The sequence below is a fragment of the Dysidea avara genome, chromosome 12 (assembly GCF_963678975.1).
Source record: "Dysidea avara chromosome 12, odDysAvar1.4, whole genome shotgun sequence".
NCBI lineage: Eukaryota > Metazoa > Porifera > Demospongiae > Dictyoceratida > Dysideidae > Dysidea > Dysidea avara.
In genome coordinates this window covers 5675840-5695063 of record NC_089283.1, presented here as the reverse complement: position 1 = coordinate 5695063, position 19224 = coordinate 5675840, and the positions used below count along the sequence as shown (strand labels likewise).

Genomic DNA, 19224 nt, shown 5'->3' with positions numbered 1-19224 from the left:
TGAACAAACAGTTTAGTTAGTGTAGTGTTAAGGCATAGCCCATCCATTAGTTGCGATATACCAGCATTACCAATTGGATTCCACAATATACAAAGGGTCTTCAGGGTACAATTCTCCTTCAGAAATTCACCAATACAACAGGCACCTGTAGTCATCATAAACAATAGTAACAGTTAAAATTTAACAATATGCTGTAATCATCTGTTAACCTTATAAGGCACAACAATACAATGTGTGGAACAGTCTCCAATACTACAACTCTTGTTACCGTAAATGATGAAAGTTTGGCAAGGTGAAGTAGCATGTGGAGCAGGTTGGCAGACAAAATTTTGGCAAATTCACCATGTAGATAATATGGGAACTATGTACTGAATAGCTGATTGGCAAATAAAGTTTGGTGAATTACCTCAATTCACCAAATTCACCAAACTTTAGTCACTCCAAACTTTCGCTGTTTACAGTACTGTATGTACATGTGTGGAATTTCTCAGGAACATCAATTTCATGGATAGACGTGTTTCCATGAAACTAATAATGCTTAATAAATTACCAACGATCCATACAACATTAGCTCATGTGAGCTGGATATGGGAGTCATAAGGTTGTGTAAGGGTGAAACTCTGACATTTGGGAAATTTACATCCTCAAAACAATCCACCATGTATATGTATACATTACCATCCTACATTTTACACTATATAGTACCTTTAGCTGAAAATCCACATTCAGACACATCCAGTTCAGTGAGGGTCTTGTTGTACTGCAGTCCGTCCATCATCACTGATATCCCATCATCTCTGATTGAATTTCTTCCGATCTTAAGGACTTGCAGGTTACAATTCTTCAAAAATCTGCCAACACAACTGGCACCTGTAGTGATTGTAAACAATTTGCGTTAGTCAATTTTCACCATATACAGTAATTATTAAATATGTGAAGAAACCATACAAATACACCAAACAACATAATATGGGAAATCACCAACACTCCACTAATAGTTGACATGAATTGTGGATAGAAGTGGTTCAGCAAATTTAAATATTTTATGTAACATGAGCTGTAAACAATAGCAACAGCTAAAATTTAACAGTATGCTGTAATCATCTGTTATCCTTATAAGGCACAACAATACAATGTGTGGAACAGTCTCCAATACTACAACTCTTGTTACTGTAAATGATGAAAGTTTGGCAAGGTGAATTAGCATGCAAAGCAGGTTGGCAGACAAAATTTTGGCAAATTCACCATGTAGATAATATGGGAACTATGTACTGAATAGCTGATTGGCAAATAAAGTTTGGTGAATTTCCTCAATTCACCAAATTCACCAAACTTTTAGTCACTCCAAACTTTTGCCTTTTACAGTACTGTATGTACATGTGTGGAATTTCTCAGGAACATCAATTTCATGGATAGACGTGTTTCCATGAAACTAATAATGCTTAATAAATTACCAACGATCCATACAACATTAGCTCATGTGAGCTGGATATGGGAGTCATAAGGTTGTGTAAGGGTAAAACTCTGACATTTGGGAAATTTACATCCTCAAAACAATCCACCATGTATATGTATACATTACCATCCTACATTTCACACTATATAGTACCTTTAGCTGAAAATCCACAATCAGACACATCCAGGTTAGTGAGGGTCTTGTTGTACTGCAGTCCGTCCATCATCACTGATATCCCATCATCTCTGATTGAATTTCTTTCAATCTTAAGGACTTGCAGGTTACAATTCTTCAAAAATCTGCCAACACAACTGGCACCTGTAGTGATTGTAAACAATTTGCATTAGTCAATTTTCACCATATACAGTAATTATTAAATATGTGAAGAAACCATACAAATACACCAATCAACATAATATGGGAAACCCCAACACTCCACTAATAGTTGACATTATGAATTGTGGATAGAAGTGGTTCAGCAAATTTAAATATTTTATGTAACATGAGCTGTAAACAATAGCAACAGTTAAAATTTAACAATATGCTGTAATCATCTGTTATCCTTATAAGGCACAACAATACAATGTGTGGAACAGTCTCCAATACTACAACTCTTGTTACCGTAAATAATGAAAGTTTGGCAAGGTGAATTAGCATGCAAAGCAGGTTGGCGGACAAAATTTTGGCAAATTCACCATGTAGATAATATGGGAACTATGTACTGAATAGCTGATTGGCAAATAAAGTTTGGTGAATTTCCTCAATTCACCAAATTCACCAAACTTTTAGTCACTTCAAACTTTTGCCGTTTACAGTGCTGTATGTACATGTGTGTACATGTGTGGAATTTCTCAGGAACATCAATTTCATGGATAGACGTGTTTCTATGAAACTAATAATGCTTAATAAATTACCAACGATCCATACAACATTAGCCCATGTGAGCTGGGCATGGGAGTCATAAGGTTGTGTTAGGGTGAAACTCTGACATTTGGGAAATTTACATCCTCAAAACAATCCACCATGTATATGTATACATTACCATCCTACATTTTACACTATATAGTACCTTTAGCTGATATTCCACAAACAGACACATACAGTGTAGTGAGGGTCTTGTTGTACTGCAGTCCGTCCATCATCACTGATATCCCGTCATCTCTGATAGGATTACCACCAACATTTAATACTCTTAATGAGGCACTACCTGTATAATGATAACAGTGCACATTCCAAACACATACAGCTCAGTGAGGTGTTGTCAATTCACTAACACACAAACATCACACAGTATATCAACAGTTAATAGTGGGACTAACTTTTCATCACAATCTTCATCACATGTTCCACTCCAGTCACAGTGAGATCATTACATTCAAGGATCAATTCTTGTAGTACATGGCCACTGTAATTCTTTCCTAACATCTCTGCACTATTGTCACCAATATGGCACAAACTCATATCCACCTTCACCACTGGATAACATGATAATGTGTGGCTGACACAAAGACAGTCATATGGCTGCAAAGTAGTGAAAGTCAAATCCAATTCAAAAGGAGTAGTTGACTGAGGTGGATCAGTTTCTCCACTTTCATACACACAACGTAATGCTGTAAGAGCATCAGTCTTTCTACCATATTTTCTCTTAGTCAACTTCTCCAACACAAATAGTGATGTTACAGGAGACACTAATTTTGTTAGGCCACACAAGAAAATAAACACATTAGGAAAATCTTCAAAGTGTTCACTCAGTATATGCTGCTGTTCTTGGTCAGACAGTGTTGACATGTAAAGTGCACACAAAAATTCTTGAATAGTAAGGTGTGCAAAATTGTACGTAATAGTGTCTGTGGGTAACTGGTGAGTGTGTGTCACTTTCAACAATCCATACCCATCCCAGTCAGCTGTCACCTCGATACCACACTGGATGAGGTCCTCCATTGTGAATAGGATTTTTGGGTCCTTCAACTTCTTAGTCCAGGTGTAGCTATCTTTGTACCAATCAAAGAAGCCACAGTAAGCTAATTGACTCAAAACAAACACTGTTCTTACAGCCTCTGTGGGGATACCTTTTAACAGTTTATGTAACTTCTCCTCATTAGCAGGTGTTACTGCTACAGGTAAACAAGATGCCTTCATTTTGCTCTCCTTTTCAATTTGTCTCCACATTATCATCACAATGAAGAACTGGTATAACTGAGTTAGAGTTGATGGAAGCTTCTTCTTGTTCATCCGAAATATATCTACAATCATAACTAAATTCATGGGAATGTAACAAAGGCTATTGATGTGTGGATAACCGTCGAGTTGTAGTAGAAACTGTTCAACAGTTTGGGAATCAGTAAAAGATTTTTCTGCAAATTGTTTGATTTCAGTATTGCCGAATCCAACAATTTCTATTGTACGACCAGCTTTAACATTCTTACATGCATGAGGTCTTGATGTGATCAGTATTGTTGCTTGTTCTAGAAGCGTACAATTTTTGATCACACTTACTAAGAGATCATCACTTTTTCGACGGTCTGCTGAAACCTCATCCAATCCTTCGAAAATTATCAGACATCTTTCACCTGCTGACATTTTTAGTAGTTCGTATGTCTTCTCTCCACCAACGTATTTTATCATTACTTCTTCAATTGATCTTTCACGAGCTGACCTCAATGGAATTAGCAACACAAGATCAAAATCTTCTGCTAAAAATCCATCCCTGGCCCACTTTACACAGATCTCATTGGCAAGGGTCGTCTTGCCTATACCTACACAACTCATACTACATCACTACTACTAATACTTTGTAATACTCACCTGGGGCTCCCATTATTAGTATCAGTCGAGGACAAGGTTTGTTGAAGATGTCCTTTAGGTCACCAAGTGGCGCTTTCTTCTTCAAGATCTTGTCTACATCCCCTTGTAATGTTAGTTTAGTAATCTCATTTAAATTTTCGTCTCCTATAGTGACATCTTCTTTTTCCACTAGGGCCAACCTCACATACTGGGTTACATGATGTATTGGCCAGTCAGTTTTGGAAGTAGGTGGTTGTCTGAGATATCTGGCCTTTAATCTTTTACTATCTATTAAGGATTCATACTTAAACTTCTTTACGACAGGAGGACCACTGGTACACTGTGTAGTAGTTGAATGGAGACCTACAGACTACAATGTAACTTCATCTCAATAATTATTCAGGTCAACTCACCAGTTTCAATATTATTGGCTGGACTGTCTCTCAGTCGACTTCTAATCTGTTTTGATAGTTCCTTCACATCATCATACTCACTATCCTCCATCACTTTAAGGAGCTTATTAAAACTACTACCAACACCACTTGTTAATGATGGCTTGATCACATGATCCAGAAAGTATGTTGCTTTATCAACTTGTGTAGCTTGTGACTTCACTTGATCTTTAACATTACCAGGAAGGAGTTTGGATGAGAACAATTGCGCAGTAAACGTGACATCATTCATTGGGAGTATGTTTACTAATTGTAGGAAGAAGTGTTGGAACACTTCACTGGTGGACATTTCTCCCGATTCACCTGGAGTGATATCGCGGTGAATAGCATGCACACATAGTTCACTAACTCTCTTACTTATTTTGTTCCCGTCTCTTATTATAATATTGCACTTAACCTCTCTACATTAGCAGCTAGGGGCTGGGTATTCCCACCTGGTTGCCGCCCATTTGTTTATATCCTTATGTTTTGGTGCAGAGACATCCGCAAGTCTGATCTTGACAGTGTATACAGTCCGAATTTAATGCATAACTCGTATACTAGCAAGGTGCTTTGAATTGCTCATTGTAAAGGATAGATCCAGGGCTTAGCTGGATTTTGGCCTACATGTCCCTGAGGCCACTGAGTTGCCCTGCTTATGTACTGGTAACAATTTAAGAACACCCGTCAGCTGATCAGGCACAGCTGCAGGTATTATTCTAATATCAGTGCACATGTTGTAACTGTACACAAGTGTGTTCACATAGCTATAATGTTATGTACATGTACGTGGGGTGGTGGGATACTACTCTATGAAGTGCACACATCCTGATAAATCCTTAGCTGGGGAGAAGTCAGTGTGTTAGTAGAGGTAGTTCCATATCCCAGTTGTTGTGGTACACACATGTTATTGTAGGATCAAGTCACTACTGGGTCCTGTTCAGTCTTCAACACAAGAGAAGATTTAAGAGGTCCCTCAAAATGTGGTAGGTATAAGCTAGTAGAAACTACAGGTGTGAAAACTCAAGAAGCTTGTTACATGTTTATAAAAAGACTATCATGTTATCTCTACACTGTTATCTCACCATTGTGTTAACATCCTACTGTACATAGTAAAGGTGAAATTCTATACCTTTCTATGTACCATACAACAGGAAATTTTAACAAAAGAAAAAAATTGAATTAACTTCAAAAATTAATTTGTCAAACATCCATAAGCACCCCCACAAGTATAATATTATACCCTGTAGCCTAAATATTTAGAGGGGAAAATTTTTCGCTGATTTCACACATTTGGGGGTTATCAGCAAAATTTTAGCAACATTGCTCAACTTTGAAAAATTTATCCCTCAAAATATTTTACGCTTTTCACTGATATTCAACATTTAAGTCAATGATGATATATGTACAGTGGAACCTGTTATCTGAACCCCTTGAGACCATAAGTCTGAAAAGTCTATATCTCTGTACAAAGAACATTTTGGATTATCAACTACCCTAATAGAACAGTTACTACTTCAATAGAGCAGTCGTTTCTGTAGTTCAGTTAACTGAGAATCTGAATAAGTGGAGTCTGAGTTTCACTGTAGTGTAAATGGTCAAGTTTAGCATTTGTCAAAATTCCCAATTGTACAAAGCTAATCCAAAATTTACAGCATTTAGAAACTATGCTTGAAAAAATAACTCCTGGATCCAGTACATTTGAGACTGTCCAATGGAGCATCACTTGTACTAGTACCAATGTGTTATTTCTTCATACAAGAACTTTATCACAGATCATTGAGTATTTACAACAAGAATATTAGGAGCCACTACAATTACCACACAGAATCTTCACCAGTACAAATCATAGTGTATAATTTGCTCTAGTAAATAACAGTTAGGATGTACCATCTGTTATGTAGATTGATGTTATACAGTTATCAGCTGACCACACCACCTTGTGTTGTAAGCTATCTCCTGACATAGGACCCTATAGCATTATCAGCACCAAGTAATAACATGACTACACCACATCACACAAGTGACATCACCACTAGATCACATGTGACAGCTAGTGCATGGGTGGGGCTCAACCAACCAGTCCAACCATCTCCTATTTTATGAAGAACTTTTGGTGCTTTACAATATTGCACATTCCATAAAAGTGCTAGTATTCAAAAGAAGCCACTTAACAGTTTCAATTAGCTAAGCTAATGATTTTAAAATGATCATGTTTAATCAAATTACAATACTAAAACAGTTACTCTAATAACCTGACTACCTTGTATATGCCACACCCAACTATAATGATGTCACTATCACATGATCCAATCACATGATCTGGTGTATGATATTGTTGTCCCTTCCCATCACTGCTTACTCCGGACAAACGGACACCTTCAGTGATCACATGATGTCATACAAAATCATGTGATCCACATATACCTGGTGTAGAGTGTATAGCGTCCAGGGGTTTTCTTTGACTACCCACACCCACTACCTTGCTGGAGGGAAGAAATATCAACTGGTAACACTAATACAAACCAGGTACATGTATCATATACTAGGTACCATATAGCAGGTTATTTTTGAAGCAGAAAACTTCATACAAGAAGCAAAATCTGAATTTCGAAAGATTTTAATTTCGAAGAGCACATATTTCAAAGTCCAGGTGGATTTCAAATTAACAGAAATTCGCATCACAAATTATGAAGATATGCCAAAAACTGACTTACTGATGGAAAAATCCCCATCCCTGTGCACTGGAGAGAAGACTGGGGGAGTCTGAGTGGAGTAAATTCACTGTCTCAATCATGCTTGATTGTAGCTAGCTATAGCTATCCACTACCATAGATTCTACAGCAGACGGCATCTCATTCTGGATCACCTGTTTCCTGGTTATTGGCACAGTATTGGTACAGTTTACCCATTATCATCAGTAATACTGAGCTAAAGTTCAAGGAATACACAAGCGAATCACTGAAAGTTGGATTGTTGCTTTCACTTGTGGGAATTTATTTGTGAAGAGCAACTGGACATGAGAATTTATTTTTGAATAGAAGGGTCTCTTCATAATATCTGAAAAAAAAAACCCTTCGAAAATTACCAGCTATATGGTACATCACTGGTGGCTGTACAATGTATGGTCCAAAATAGTTGTCACTACATCAACTAAAAATAAAGGATTATGTATTTACACCAAGGGCTGAAAATAATTTCCACATAGGGTACAACAACAATTGCTCACCTGATCATACTCCAGTTGTGGTCAGATTACCCTCACTGGTCATTTCATGCTTGTCATCACATCCAGGATGTTACTTCCAGGAAGTGTGTTGGCTGTAACCAAAGCTGGATGAGTAACAATGTCACTTCAGTAGTCAATATTGAACAACAAATGTGAAACTTTATCATTTTGCGTACTAAGCTATAAGAAATGGTGATACACACTCAAAACTGATAGAAATGCACACACTTTTACATCAACACACAGTTGGCTGGTCAACAACAAAGTCAAACGTCTACCACAGAGGTAAAAAATTGATGGACAAAACTGTATGACATTTACTGCAGTACATCAGCTTTCAAATATTTTGATGACACACCCATTATTTGTGTAGTGCCTCACTTATTATGAGAATTCTAAATGACAATTTCTATGGCTTCACTTTGCCTCGATGCTTTTCGTGTCACTCACACATTCTTGAAAGCAGTCACTGCAAATACAGTGACACTGTCTCTAACTGAATAAAGGACATTACACATTTTACAAGGTCCCTACACAATCTTATCAATACAATACTGATTGAAGCTTCTTCATTTTCCATCACACTTAAGGCACACCAAATCACACTGTAAATGATCATCTGTTTTATCACAATTCCAGTGTTATGCAGATATATGCACATGACACTACATGTCTAGAAAACCACCACCAGCTTTGATTGACGATCATCTATAATGATGTATCAATATCAAAAACATGACTTATACCTCGAATATAAATGAGGAAAAAAGTTTTATCAGGTTATCTCCTAACTCACAGTAGTGCGTAAACAATCCCACCAGAGATGGGACCACTGGGTGCATGCCTGTTTCAGGATAAGCACATAACACACAATAGAAGTGCTAGCTAACATGTTGGAATTGTACTCAGCACATGTTTTATATTTGTACTGGATAAATATAACCATGATAGGGTTAAAAGTTAGAGAGGCCCCCACTATCATAGCATTTTAAAAAATTGTTAATTTAAAAATGAAGTAAGGATCTATGCAATAAAAGGTAATGAAACAAGAGATGAATGATGGTATTATAGCATAGCTCGGTGGGAAAGTCCCTACTTTGGCACAATCGCTATAACAATTATTTTGTACAATGCCAAAGTACATCTAATACCTTAAGACAATTCTAAGGCTACAAGCTTGGTTTGGTTTTATTGCTGTCTTTTTTATACTGATTTTAACCATTATAAGAACAACTGAGGCACCACACAACAACACATAATGGGTGTGTCATCAAAATAATCAAACACTGATGTACTGTAGTAGATCTCGTACAAATATCAGTTGATTACATCCAAGATCCAAATACAGTGACACTGTCTCTCTAAAGTACTCACTGAATAAAGGACATTACACTTTTTACCTCTCTATAAGGAACAGTTCCTACACAACCAAATCAATACAGATAGAACTTTGAATAACTTCTACAAATCAGCTGGTCCCAGACAGTTCAATATAGAGAGGTCCCTCACTGTACATACATACTGCAATTTATTTTAAGCTGTGCCATGCTGTACCCGGGTTAGAAGGTAGTGTGAACAAGGTGTAAGGGTTGTGTAGAGCACTACAAAGAGTCTGAAGGTTTATAAAATCTGTACACCTCACTATGTTACACTATAACTAGCACCTACTTACCATTTTTGGTAAATCATTTCTCCAGCAGTGTTGGTGAAGCTGTATTGGTGCTTGTAGTAGTATTAGTGAGGACAACAACAGTGACAGTAGCTTACACAGGACTACCTGTACAGAAATAAACAACATTACACTGTATTTATGTCAAAGTATTAAAGTGTAAATGATCTAGTATATTAAAAATTATAAATTTAAAAATGAAGTAGGAATCCAAGCAATAAAAAGTAGTGAAACAAGGGATGAATGATGGTAGCTATTATAGCATAATTCAGTGGGAAATCCCTTCTTGGAATTCACACATAATACCATGCCACAGTAGGGATTTCCCACCAAGCTATGCTGTAATAGCTACCATTGTTCATCTCTGGTTTCACTTTTTATCGTTTGGATCCCTACTTCATTTTTAAATTTATAATTTTAATATACTAGTTTTTTTTTATACAGCGTGTGACTATTCTTTTAGGGTGACTGCTGTACTAGAGTATCTCGAGTCAGCCTACAAGGTGTGTGCTTGCCCTGAGGCTTGCCCTGTGCTTGCCCTAAAAGGGGTGCAGTCATCATGGTCTCAATCAATTATTAGAGTCAGCCTACCAACTAGCCACTACTCAGTTGAACATGTGTGGTCACTATTCCATGCCTCAATATGGTTTCGTTGGATGAAGAAGAAGACAAGCAGCCTGATTGAAGATAAAAGAAAAGACAAGGCACAGAGGGCACACACTCATCCAAACCCAAAAGGCGCATCCCTCTAGTGAGTTAGTTATTGTGGCGTAAAGTTGTGAACATGTGCTGCTTTGTTTGGCCTCCAGGCTTGCGATCGTGGTCAGTGAGTGAGTGAGCGAGTGAGTAAGTGAGTGAGTGAGTGAGTGAGTGAGTGAGCGAGTGAGGCAGATGAAATTTTGAGTTTTGATGATTTTGTAAAAGCTGTTCTATGTCAGGCCGCTTGTAGGTGTTTTCTTGTTTTTAATGCTACATTTGATGTTAATATTTTTGTGTACTTGTTTGTTAACTTTTTTGTAAAATAATATTATTATGACTGGTGAGCCCACGCATACCGCATCAAAAGAAAGAAATGGCACAGCGTACCTCAGCTATTACGTGAAGTATAGGTACGCTTCATTGTCAGCTATGTTCAACCTGTTACACAGCATTATGAATCAAGAACTGTTCAAAAAGTACTGCAATCAAAGTAGCCACTATGAAAAACATGGATGATTAAGAGAAGCCATCACACACTACCATCAAATCAACACCTTACGCTATCAGCAAAGATGAATGAGAGGACACTGGTAAGTGAAGAACGCATTGTATGTACTGTGGTATGCCAAAACGCACATGTCTGGCAGAAGCAACATTGAGTAGCCTTACATTTGTTTGAAAGCATCAGTCAGTCAGTCAGTCAGTCAGTCAGTCACTAGAAAATTACATTTAATTTTTTGCTTAATTTCAATGCAACATTCAGGTCAATCTGAAGGCTTGTAAGAAATTTGTACACACCCACTAAGTAACTAGTTGTATTAAACATGTATCTCATTATTTGGTAAACATGCAGTACACAATTCAGCTTGTGGTAAATATGTAATTCAATACATTAGTAGACAATGCATATCCCATACTGACTAACAACAAGTCCTATCCCATAACTTACTAAACTAGTACATTCCAATACTAATGAAGTGGCTCCAAGTCCTATGACTCCTATCCCATCCTGGTACAATCCCATACTGTTGCTATTAGGGTACTGTAGTTTCATTTCATTCCTCCATGACTGCCCTAATGGATCTGTAAAAAATAGCACTTAAGTGTACGTACTTCACTCACTGTCTGGAAACCATAAATGTGTTTGGAAAAAAGCTACATAAACTTAAAATTTTAATTTAGGAATAGGGATCGCTAAAAAAGCAAACAAACAAGAAGGGACCGCTGGGGTCATACACAAATCCCTAATTTGACTCAACTAGGATGTACCATCTAACTAATCTTACAACAGAGAGGCAAAATAGAGATTTGTGGTTTACATCATGACCCCAGCAATCCCTTCTTGTTTCATGGCTTTTGCAGCAATTCCTTTTCAAAATTAATCCTTTATTTCACTAGTGTAAATTACAGACAATTTTTGAGACAGCTAGCTGTACTATAGCTACCACATGTTACTACCATGAATCAACACTTATGCAGATACAGTAGTGGAAAAAGAAATGGGATCATCGACATAAAGGAGGACAAAGGTAACTCCACGATGCATACACTGTACAGTAGCGGCTACGGTTTTCATAAAGGCACGTCTCAGGGTAAAGTCACATCAAACAGAGAAGACATCAAAAGCCTGTAGCAGTAACCATAGTTGAGAAATACTTTACTTAGATACTCAGCGTAAAATAGGAAATTATTAAAATTCCATAGAAATTTGTTGGAAGGACTCTACAGACATTTTGGGCTTAGTTATCCCTGTAACCAATGCCATCTACCTGTTATTAAAAAGTGTCACTGGCTTTTGGTTGGGCAAGAAAGCCCAAACCTCCATACAGTACCGTATGATTACAGTATGGTCAAGTAATTTTAAGCCTTTGTTAAACACTTAATGTGCAAGTTACAGAATATAGACAACTTATCCTGTTACTGAGATATGATCTGTTATGTAATGGGATGTAGGCTGTGATCACATGACCTTTCGGCATGCCTGGACACATTCTTGATAAGGAGACTACAGACAGGAGTAATTATCAACTTAACTCTTTATATGGTTTCAACTTTCAAGATAATAGGTGCACCGATAGGACTTTTAGCTGATATTCCGATAAGCGATATAATATAGTATTACATTAAAAAATTAATTTAAAAAAAATTACATTATATGCTATACAGTACAGGCTACTAACCCGTATTTTTGTTTGGTAGATATCTGGTTAGAATAAACTGATACTATCAACTTCTTATATTTCTCCTCTTCCCCTTTAAAAAAAAATAATGATCATAACTGACCTTTGACCTCATTACACAGTGTCCTTATTAAACAGGTGGCCACATTAGGAAGGTCACTTGTATACAAAGTGACACATTTTCTATTTGGCTGGATTAGACCTTATTACACAGTTATTAGACCAGATCTCACAGAACACACACATACCATATTTCCTTGGTTACATGCTGCAACTTGAGTGGTGCCACAGTCAATAAAGGCTTAAACAATTGTTTTCAATCATCAAGTGGTGACCATCAAATAGTAACCACCAGAACTAATAAACACCGCAGCATTTAACCAAGTAAATACAGTACTAGACAGATGCTAAAGCATGTTGGGGCGAGCCTGAGCGATGAAACAATTTACAATTTGCACAATACTGTCTGGTGGTGTACGTGCACGTGATACAGCTGTAATTTTATTTTAGAAGTATGGTATGGTATTGCTCTAATTTGAATACGCATGCGCATTATGGATGTTTCCGACGTGGTTGCTTCGTCTTCGACTGGAAAAAGTACTGTGCATGGTATTGTTATCGGTGAATTGTCTCCAGTGAAAACGAGTAAGAAAAGGAGTGATGTGAAATATTTTGACGGCGCATTTAGTGATGGGAGAAAAACACTATGCAAGCAATGTCAATACAAACCTTGCCTCTCTTTCTTCAGGGGTCTCCCGTTCTCTTCGTGCCCTATCACGTTCTCTTCTCTTTCTAAGCTTTTCTTCCCTGGTGTCAACATTGGAGGCCATATTGACCACATGTTCTGTACAGTCGCAATGGAATTCACCACTTTCGTAATGTAAATGTTCGGGCACGCGTACAACGCACGGCAGCCTGTGTGGGGGCTATCCGTTTTCGTATTGTAAATATTTGGGCACGCGACGCTCGTACAACGTACGTACAATGCACGGCGACTACCGGTTTGTGTGGGGCTCGCCCCAATTAGATCATCTTACCAGACTTATGGTAACAGTATTATCAATATCAACATGAAGATCAGGACGTGAAACGAAGATACTTAAAATTTTCGAGTTGGCCCCAACATTGTAACCTTACTGGACATTGTCAAAGATCCCTTGGGTAGGTGAAGCCATGAAAGGATTGAGGAAGATTCAAGTTAAGTGAGTACCAACTGTACTGATGTGTAGTAGTAGTTGTGTTGTGTGTAATTGGGGCGAGCCTGAGCAAGCCCCACACAAACCGGTAGTCGCCGTGCGTTGTACGTACGTTGTACGAGCGTCACGTGCCCAAAAATTTACAATACGAAAACGGATAGCCCCCACACAGGCTGCCGTGTGTTGTACGCGTGCCCGAACATTTACATTACGAAAGTGGTGAATTCCATTGCGACTGTACAGAACATGTGGTCAATATGGCCTCCAATGTTGACACCAGGAAAGAAAAGCTTAGAAAGAGAAGAGAACATGATAGGGCACGAAGAGAACGGGAGACCCCTGAAGAAAGAGAGGCAAGGTTTGTATTGACATTGCTTGCGTAGTGTTTTTCTCCCATCACTAAATGCGCCGTCAAAATATTTCACATCACTCCTTTTCTTACTCGTTTTCACTGGAGATAATTCACCAATAACAATACCATGCACAATACTTTTTCCAGTCGAAGACGAAGCAACCACGTCGGAAACATCCATAATGCGCATGCGTATTCCAATTAGAGCAATACCATACCATACTTCTAAAATAAAATTACAGCTGTATCACTTGCACGTACACCACCAGACAGTATTGTGCAAATTGTTTCATCGCTCAGGCTCGCCCCAACATGCTTTAGCATCTGTTTAGTGATAACACCAATATAGTAACAATTCTAAATATGGTAAACATGCCATACATTGGGTTATGTGTGAGAAGAGAGCATTTTTTTTGTTGTAAAAATTGAAACTAAAACTTGCAAAATGTTTCTGCAGACAGACTGAATTTCTTATATTTCCATTGCTCGATCTCTTTCTGTGTTAAGTTTTCATAGCTTTGCCTTAGTATCCAAAGAAAAGTATAGAATTACGGAGAGATCATTCATGTCTCACAGATTTCCTAATCACAGAAATTTGCTATTTTAACAGTTTCACAAAAATTTGCACCTCACAACAACACCTGTGTGGTATGATTTATCATCCTAATTATAGCAATTATAAATATGTAATTCTAATTACGACAATAAAATAGGTCTTCAGCCTCCTACCTCTATGCCTGCTTAAGAAAGTCATACAATCTGTACAACTACAGCTTCCAGTGACCAAGAAACAAGACACATACAATATGTCACTGAAATTTTGGCTATAATAAAGAGGTTCTCTTGTTCCTTAGCATGCACAGATCCAGTACTATTGGCACCACAACGTTTGCCCTTATATGGAGGTTTTTTTATTTTGTTCTAACTACTAAATTTGGAGAGTTTGTTAAGGTGTCCACTTTACAACACATTACTACTCACTTTAGTTGGTTCAGCAGATGACACCACCATAGGGGTCTTACAAGTAGTAGAATTGGTCAGGGTGTCCACAATAACTGTAGAAAATGAAATAACATGTGTGTAGTCTGTACGTGTGTAGTGTAGTGTTACAGTGTACACATAACATTCTACCAGAAATCACAGGGACAAAGTTACAAATACAATATTGTAAAGAATACTGATACAACACTAGTTGACTCACACATACAATACACTATTGTATCATACAACAGATACCAGTGTAGGTGGTGTACACACCAGTGGTCCCTTTGTGTGTACAGTACGTACACTGGATCCTCAGTGTTTGTACTTTATTTATTCAGGGGAAGATGGCAATTTGATGGCTGTTGTTTAACTGCGTCCTGGTACAGTTAACACACAATATATATATTCCGGTTTTACAGCTGAGAGGCTGGAGCAATGGAAGTAAAGTTTCTTGCTCCATGAAACAACAGTATAGCTGTGATTCCCAACTGGGCACTGAACCTGCAACCTAAAATTACCATTCCAATTCCCTTTACTACCTGTTAATATAGGACGTACACTTGTTGATATAATATTCTAATACAACACTACACATCACTATTACACTAACATTACTACAATACTAGACTACTAGCCACACATCACCACTAACCAGCTATTAACAGGTCCACAATCATCACTCTGCTGCCAACACCACCACTGTTACTGCTACTGCTGCTTTTGCTTCTACTGTTACTGCTAACACTTGCTGTTGTTGTTGCTACTTCCTGTAATATGTCACAATTTGTGTAACACACAACACATGTACCACCAGGGAAGCCAAGTAAAATTTGTGTACATGTCACATGAAAATAATCCGCAGTAAAGACAATTACAAAATTTCAGTTCATCTTTCATCATGTCATACCACACAAGGTTGATCTAACAAACAGAACATTTAATACACTTGTTCACTATTGCTGTTCTACAAGTACTCTTAATTATCAGTGGTTTTTAATTACTACTCTGAGGGGAATTCCTATGGTAAGCCCCTTGGGTTGTAGGAATGTACCATCTCCTAGCAACCATGGTACCAGCAATCAACTAAACATGTACACTAGGCTCCCTTCTTGTTATGGATGGTGGAGAAGGAGTGTCAGTATCAGTAACTCATTTGAATTGTCATCACCAACACAGAATAATACGTTATCCACTTTTACTCTAAATCTCTGCTAAAGGCAGGTAGTCTGATTTCCACAGTTGCTCTAACTATAGATCGTGTGACGACCTCTAGATCAGTACATGAGGCCCCAGTGGCTGTGTACTGACCAGAAGTAGTTTGGGCAGTTGTGTACAGTTTGGCAGAAGATCCTGTTACAGTTTGTAAGTATTGCACAGAGAAAAAAATTCAATGGTAAAATATTTTTGTGGCTTGGGCTGCCTGTGAAAATATAACACAACAAATTTATTTCACAACTAAATTATCTCCAAAAATTTCCCTGTTTACGTATACAAAATGAGTAAATTTTCTGTGGTTTAACTTCAACAGCATTTGTGAGAAATTATTGTAAGCTAAAGGATACGTGGAAGGTTCAGTACAAAGTCACTGAAGAAAAAAACATTGTCCAATTTTTTTTACTCATATACCCACAACAAGGATACTCAGACACCACACAACAACACATAATGGTTGTGTCATCAAAATAATCAAACACTGACATACTGTAGTAGATCTCATACAAATATCAGTTGATTACATACCACACTGAAACAAGACCCAAACACAGTGACACTGTCTCTCTTAAAGGACACACTCAATGTTCCTAAGGTCCCTATACACTTCTACCAACACAATTATATACCTCTACAACAACCTCCTTATTACAGTGTGGTCCCTAACAGTTCATTATAGAGAGGTCCCCCACTGCATATGCACTTTATGCAGAATCCATTTACTAAACAACATCTACACTAGAAACCAACATTTTGGATTTAGTCAACACAATGATGTAGTGACTGATACAATTTGCAGTCAATTGCTCTGAGTCTTGTTCACTATTGTTCAACAAGCAAGTTGGGGATTGTGTATCCTGGCCGATAAGAACAAGTACACAATGTATAATAAGCCATTCTTCATTTAAAAAGTACTTGATAAAACCATACTGAAATGTATCAACGATGTGAAGAATAAGAACTTGCACAATTTAACAGTCACAGTATTATAGCCAGTGGGTGCCCTTTTTGTCAATGTCAGTAGAACCAAATGGTTGGAGTCTACCAGAAGCATAGTGTGTCTCTTGGCACATTCAGTAACCAGTTGTAGAAAACTTTCAGAGTGTAGAAAATACTTGCTGTGTGGCCAACAGAAACAAATTAATATTATTATTGCTGACCAGTCCAAAATGCATTCACATTGTATCCTGGCCAAGGCCAACCCGCCTCATTTTGACATGACAAGCTGGTTCCAGTTCAACATGACTTGATTAATTCACACTGTAATATATTGAACCGTGCTGTGCTGTACCCAGGTTAGAAGGTAGCGTAAACAAGGTGTAAGGGTTGTATAGAGCACTACAAAGGGTCTGAAGGTTTATAAAATCTGTACACTCCACTTGTTACACTACATTCTAATTAGTACCTACTTGCCATTTTTAGTAAATAGTTTCTCCAGTGGGGTTGGTGAAGTATTAGCAAGGACAACAACAGTGACAGCAGCTTACACAGGACTACCTGTACAGAAATTAACAACATATAACAAAGTAGCTAGAGACCCAGAATGGTGTATCTACATCTACACACAACAAGAGTTGTTGAGAATCCACTTTCTGCTTATTCGTCATCTTAACGTATTCCTTCATGGTTCAAATTTACTTTGTACATAACAATATAGACAACATTTAGATGTCTTTTAGTTGTAAACAGTGGAAACTCTTAATTTATTATATAGCAGACACATAAGACCAAAAATTTTGGCCATTCTTGGTTGCAATACTAAGGACTCACTGTAGAAGCCATTCAATGAACATGTCTATTCCCAATGTGGCTGTTGAGAAATGAAGCAATGTGAAGTGGATATACTGTATTTAGTAACTAATTCCTTGAAATGTAACGTTTCGTTAGAAGTCAATAACACCAGTGTACAACTGCTACATGATATTTCATCACTTGCTGGATGTACAAATATGGTGACATAAACCAGGACAGTTCTACTGGTTAAATTATACAGTACATATTAGTTGTGGTCAGGAGCCATGTGTTTAGTGTACAGGTGGAAATATACTATACTAACTCATGTTTCATTACACACTTTTAGCTGACATGATTATGAAAACAAAGTTCACAATCAGCAGAAACATTTTACCACAGCCAAACTACTCCATTAGTGTGTCATAGTGAAGTGGTTCTTGTACAGAAACTGAGTTATCTGTACCAACACAACAACATGAAACACAAAAACAACATCAAAGGCTGTGACATAATTAACATAAGGGATGTTGTACACAAACAATGACTCAGACAACTTCACTTTCTATTCCCAGTAAACATACATGGAGTATGAGTATGGGTGGTGACTACCATTATCACTATTAGTACCTGTTAGGCCATGTCTAATTCTCAGAAGATTCTGGTCCATTTCTGATGTACAGTTTTCACTGACAAGCACGGTGGTACTCAAGATGTCTGTGACATGCCTTAGTTGGTTCAACTTCTTACTTGTAAAACTGTGTAGTGGTTGGAGAGTTCACTGCACAAATATGATAATCCAAATATGACAGTATTCACCACACTCACCTCTTATATTTTCTCAGGACATTTTCAGGACACTTCTAATTGTTGATGTTTCATTACACCCTCTCCTATCCTGTTGTGACAGTACACAAATACATCACAGTGGATATGTGTAGTGTATGAGTGTTTGTAGTACAAGCATATACACACAGCCTGTATTTGTGACTGGGACTGTTATAACAGGAATATGGGCACGTAACATTTGCCTCCTGTTGTCCTGTCTAGTAATTTTTAATGCTACGTATAACACTATATAGTCAAGCAATATTTATCTTTTATTAAAATGTTCATTGGCTTGTAACGTAAGTTACAGAATGTAGATAACTTATCCTATTAGTGAGATATGACATGATATAAATGTGATGGGATGTAAACCACATACCCAGTTTTCAACAGACCAATTGTAAAGAGACTATACAGACAAGATTGCAATGTGTTGATGGGTCAATTCAGCAATGATATAATCAAACTGAAGT

General features: G+C 37.5%; 3 protein-coding genes across 5 annotated transcripts in view; 1 reads left to right on the top strand and 2 right to left on the bottom strand.

The window, feature by feature from the left end:
* Positions 1 to 8914, bottom strand: part of LOC136241006 (NACHT, LRR and PYD domains-containing protein 9C-like) — a 35292-nt gene extending 26378 nt beyond the window's left edge. For all 3 annotated transcript variants that reach the window (XR_010694085.1, XM_066032111.1, XM_066032112.1), the window contains exons 1-3: positions 7901 to 8914; positions 7099 to 7157; positions 6935 to 7050 (exon numbers count right to left, since the gene is read on the bottom strand). The gene's annotated coding sequence lies outside the window, so the exon portion shown is untranslated. The remainder of the gene's footprint in view (positions 1 to 6934; positions 7051 to 7098; positions 7158 to 7900) is intronic.
* The window catches only part of LOC136241012 (uncharacterized), a 104932-nt gene that overhangs the window by 14636 nt on the left and 71072 nt on the right, over positions 1 to 19224 (top strand). The window lies entirely within an intron of this gene.
* The window catches only part of LOC136241324 (uncharacterized), a 38517-nt gene continuing 28846 nt past the window's right edge, over positions 9554 to 19224 (bottom strand). The window contains exons 7-14 of the mRNA XM_066032515.1: positions 18752 to 18821; positions 18554 to 18704; positions 17602 to 17689; positions 15633 to 15747; positions 14978 to 15051; positions 12449 to 12521; positions 11218 to 11351; positions 9554 to 9677 (exon numbers count right to left, since the gene is read on the bottom strand). The gene's annotated coding sequence lies outside the window, so the exon portion shown is untranslated. The remainder of the gene's footprint in view (positions 9678 to 11217; positions 11352 to 12448; positions 12522 to 14977; positions 15052 to 15632; positions 15748 to 17601; positions 17690 to 18553; positions 18705 to 18751; positions 18822 to 19224) is intronic.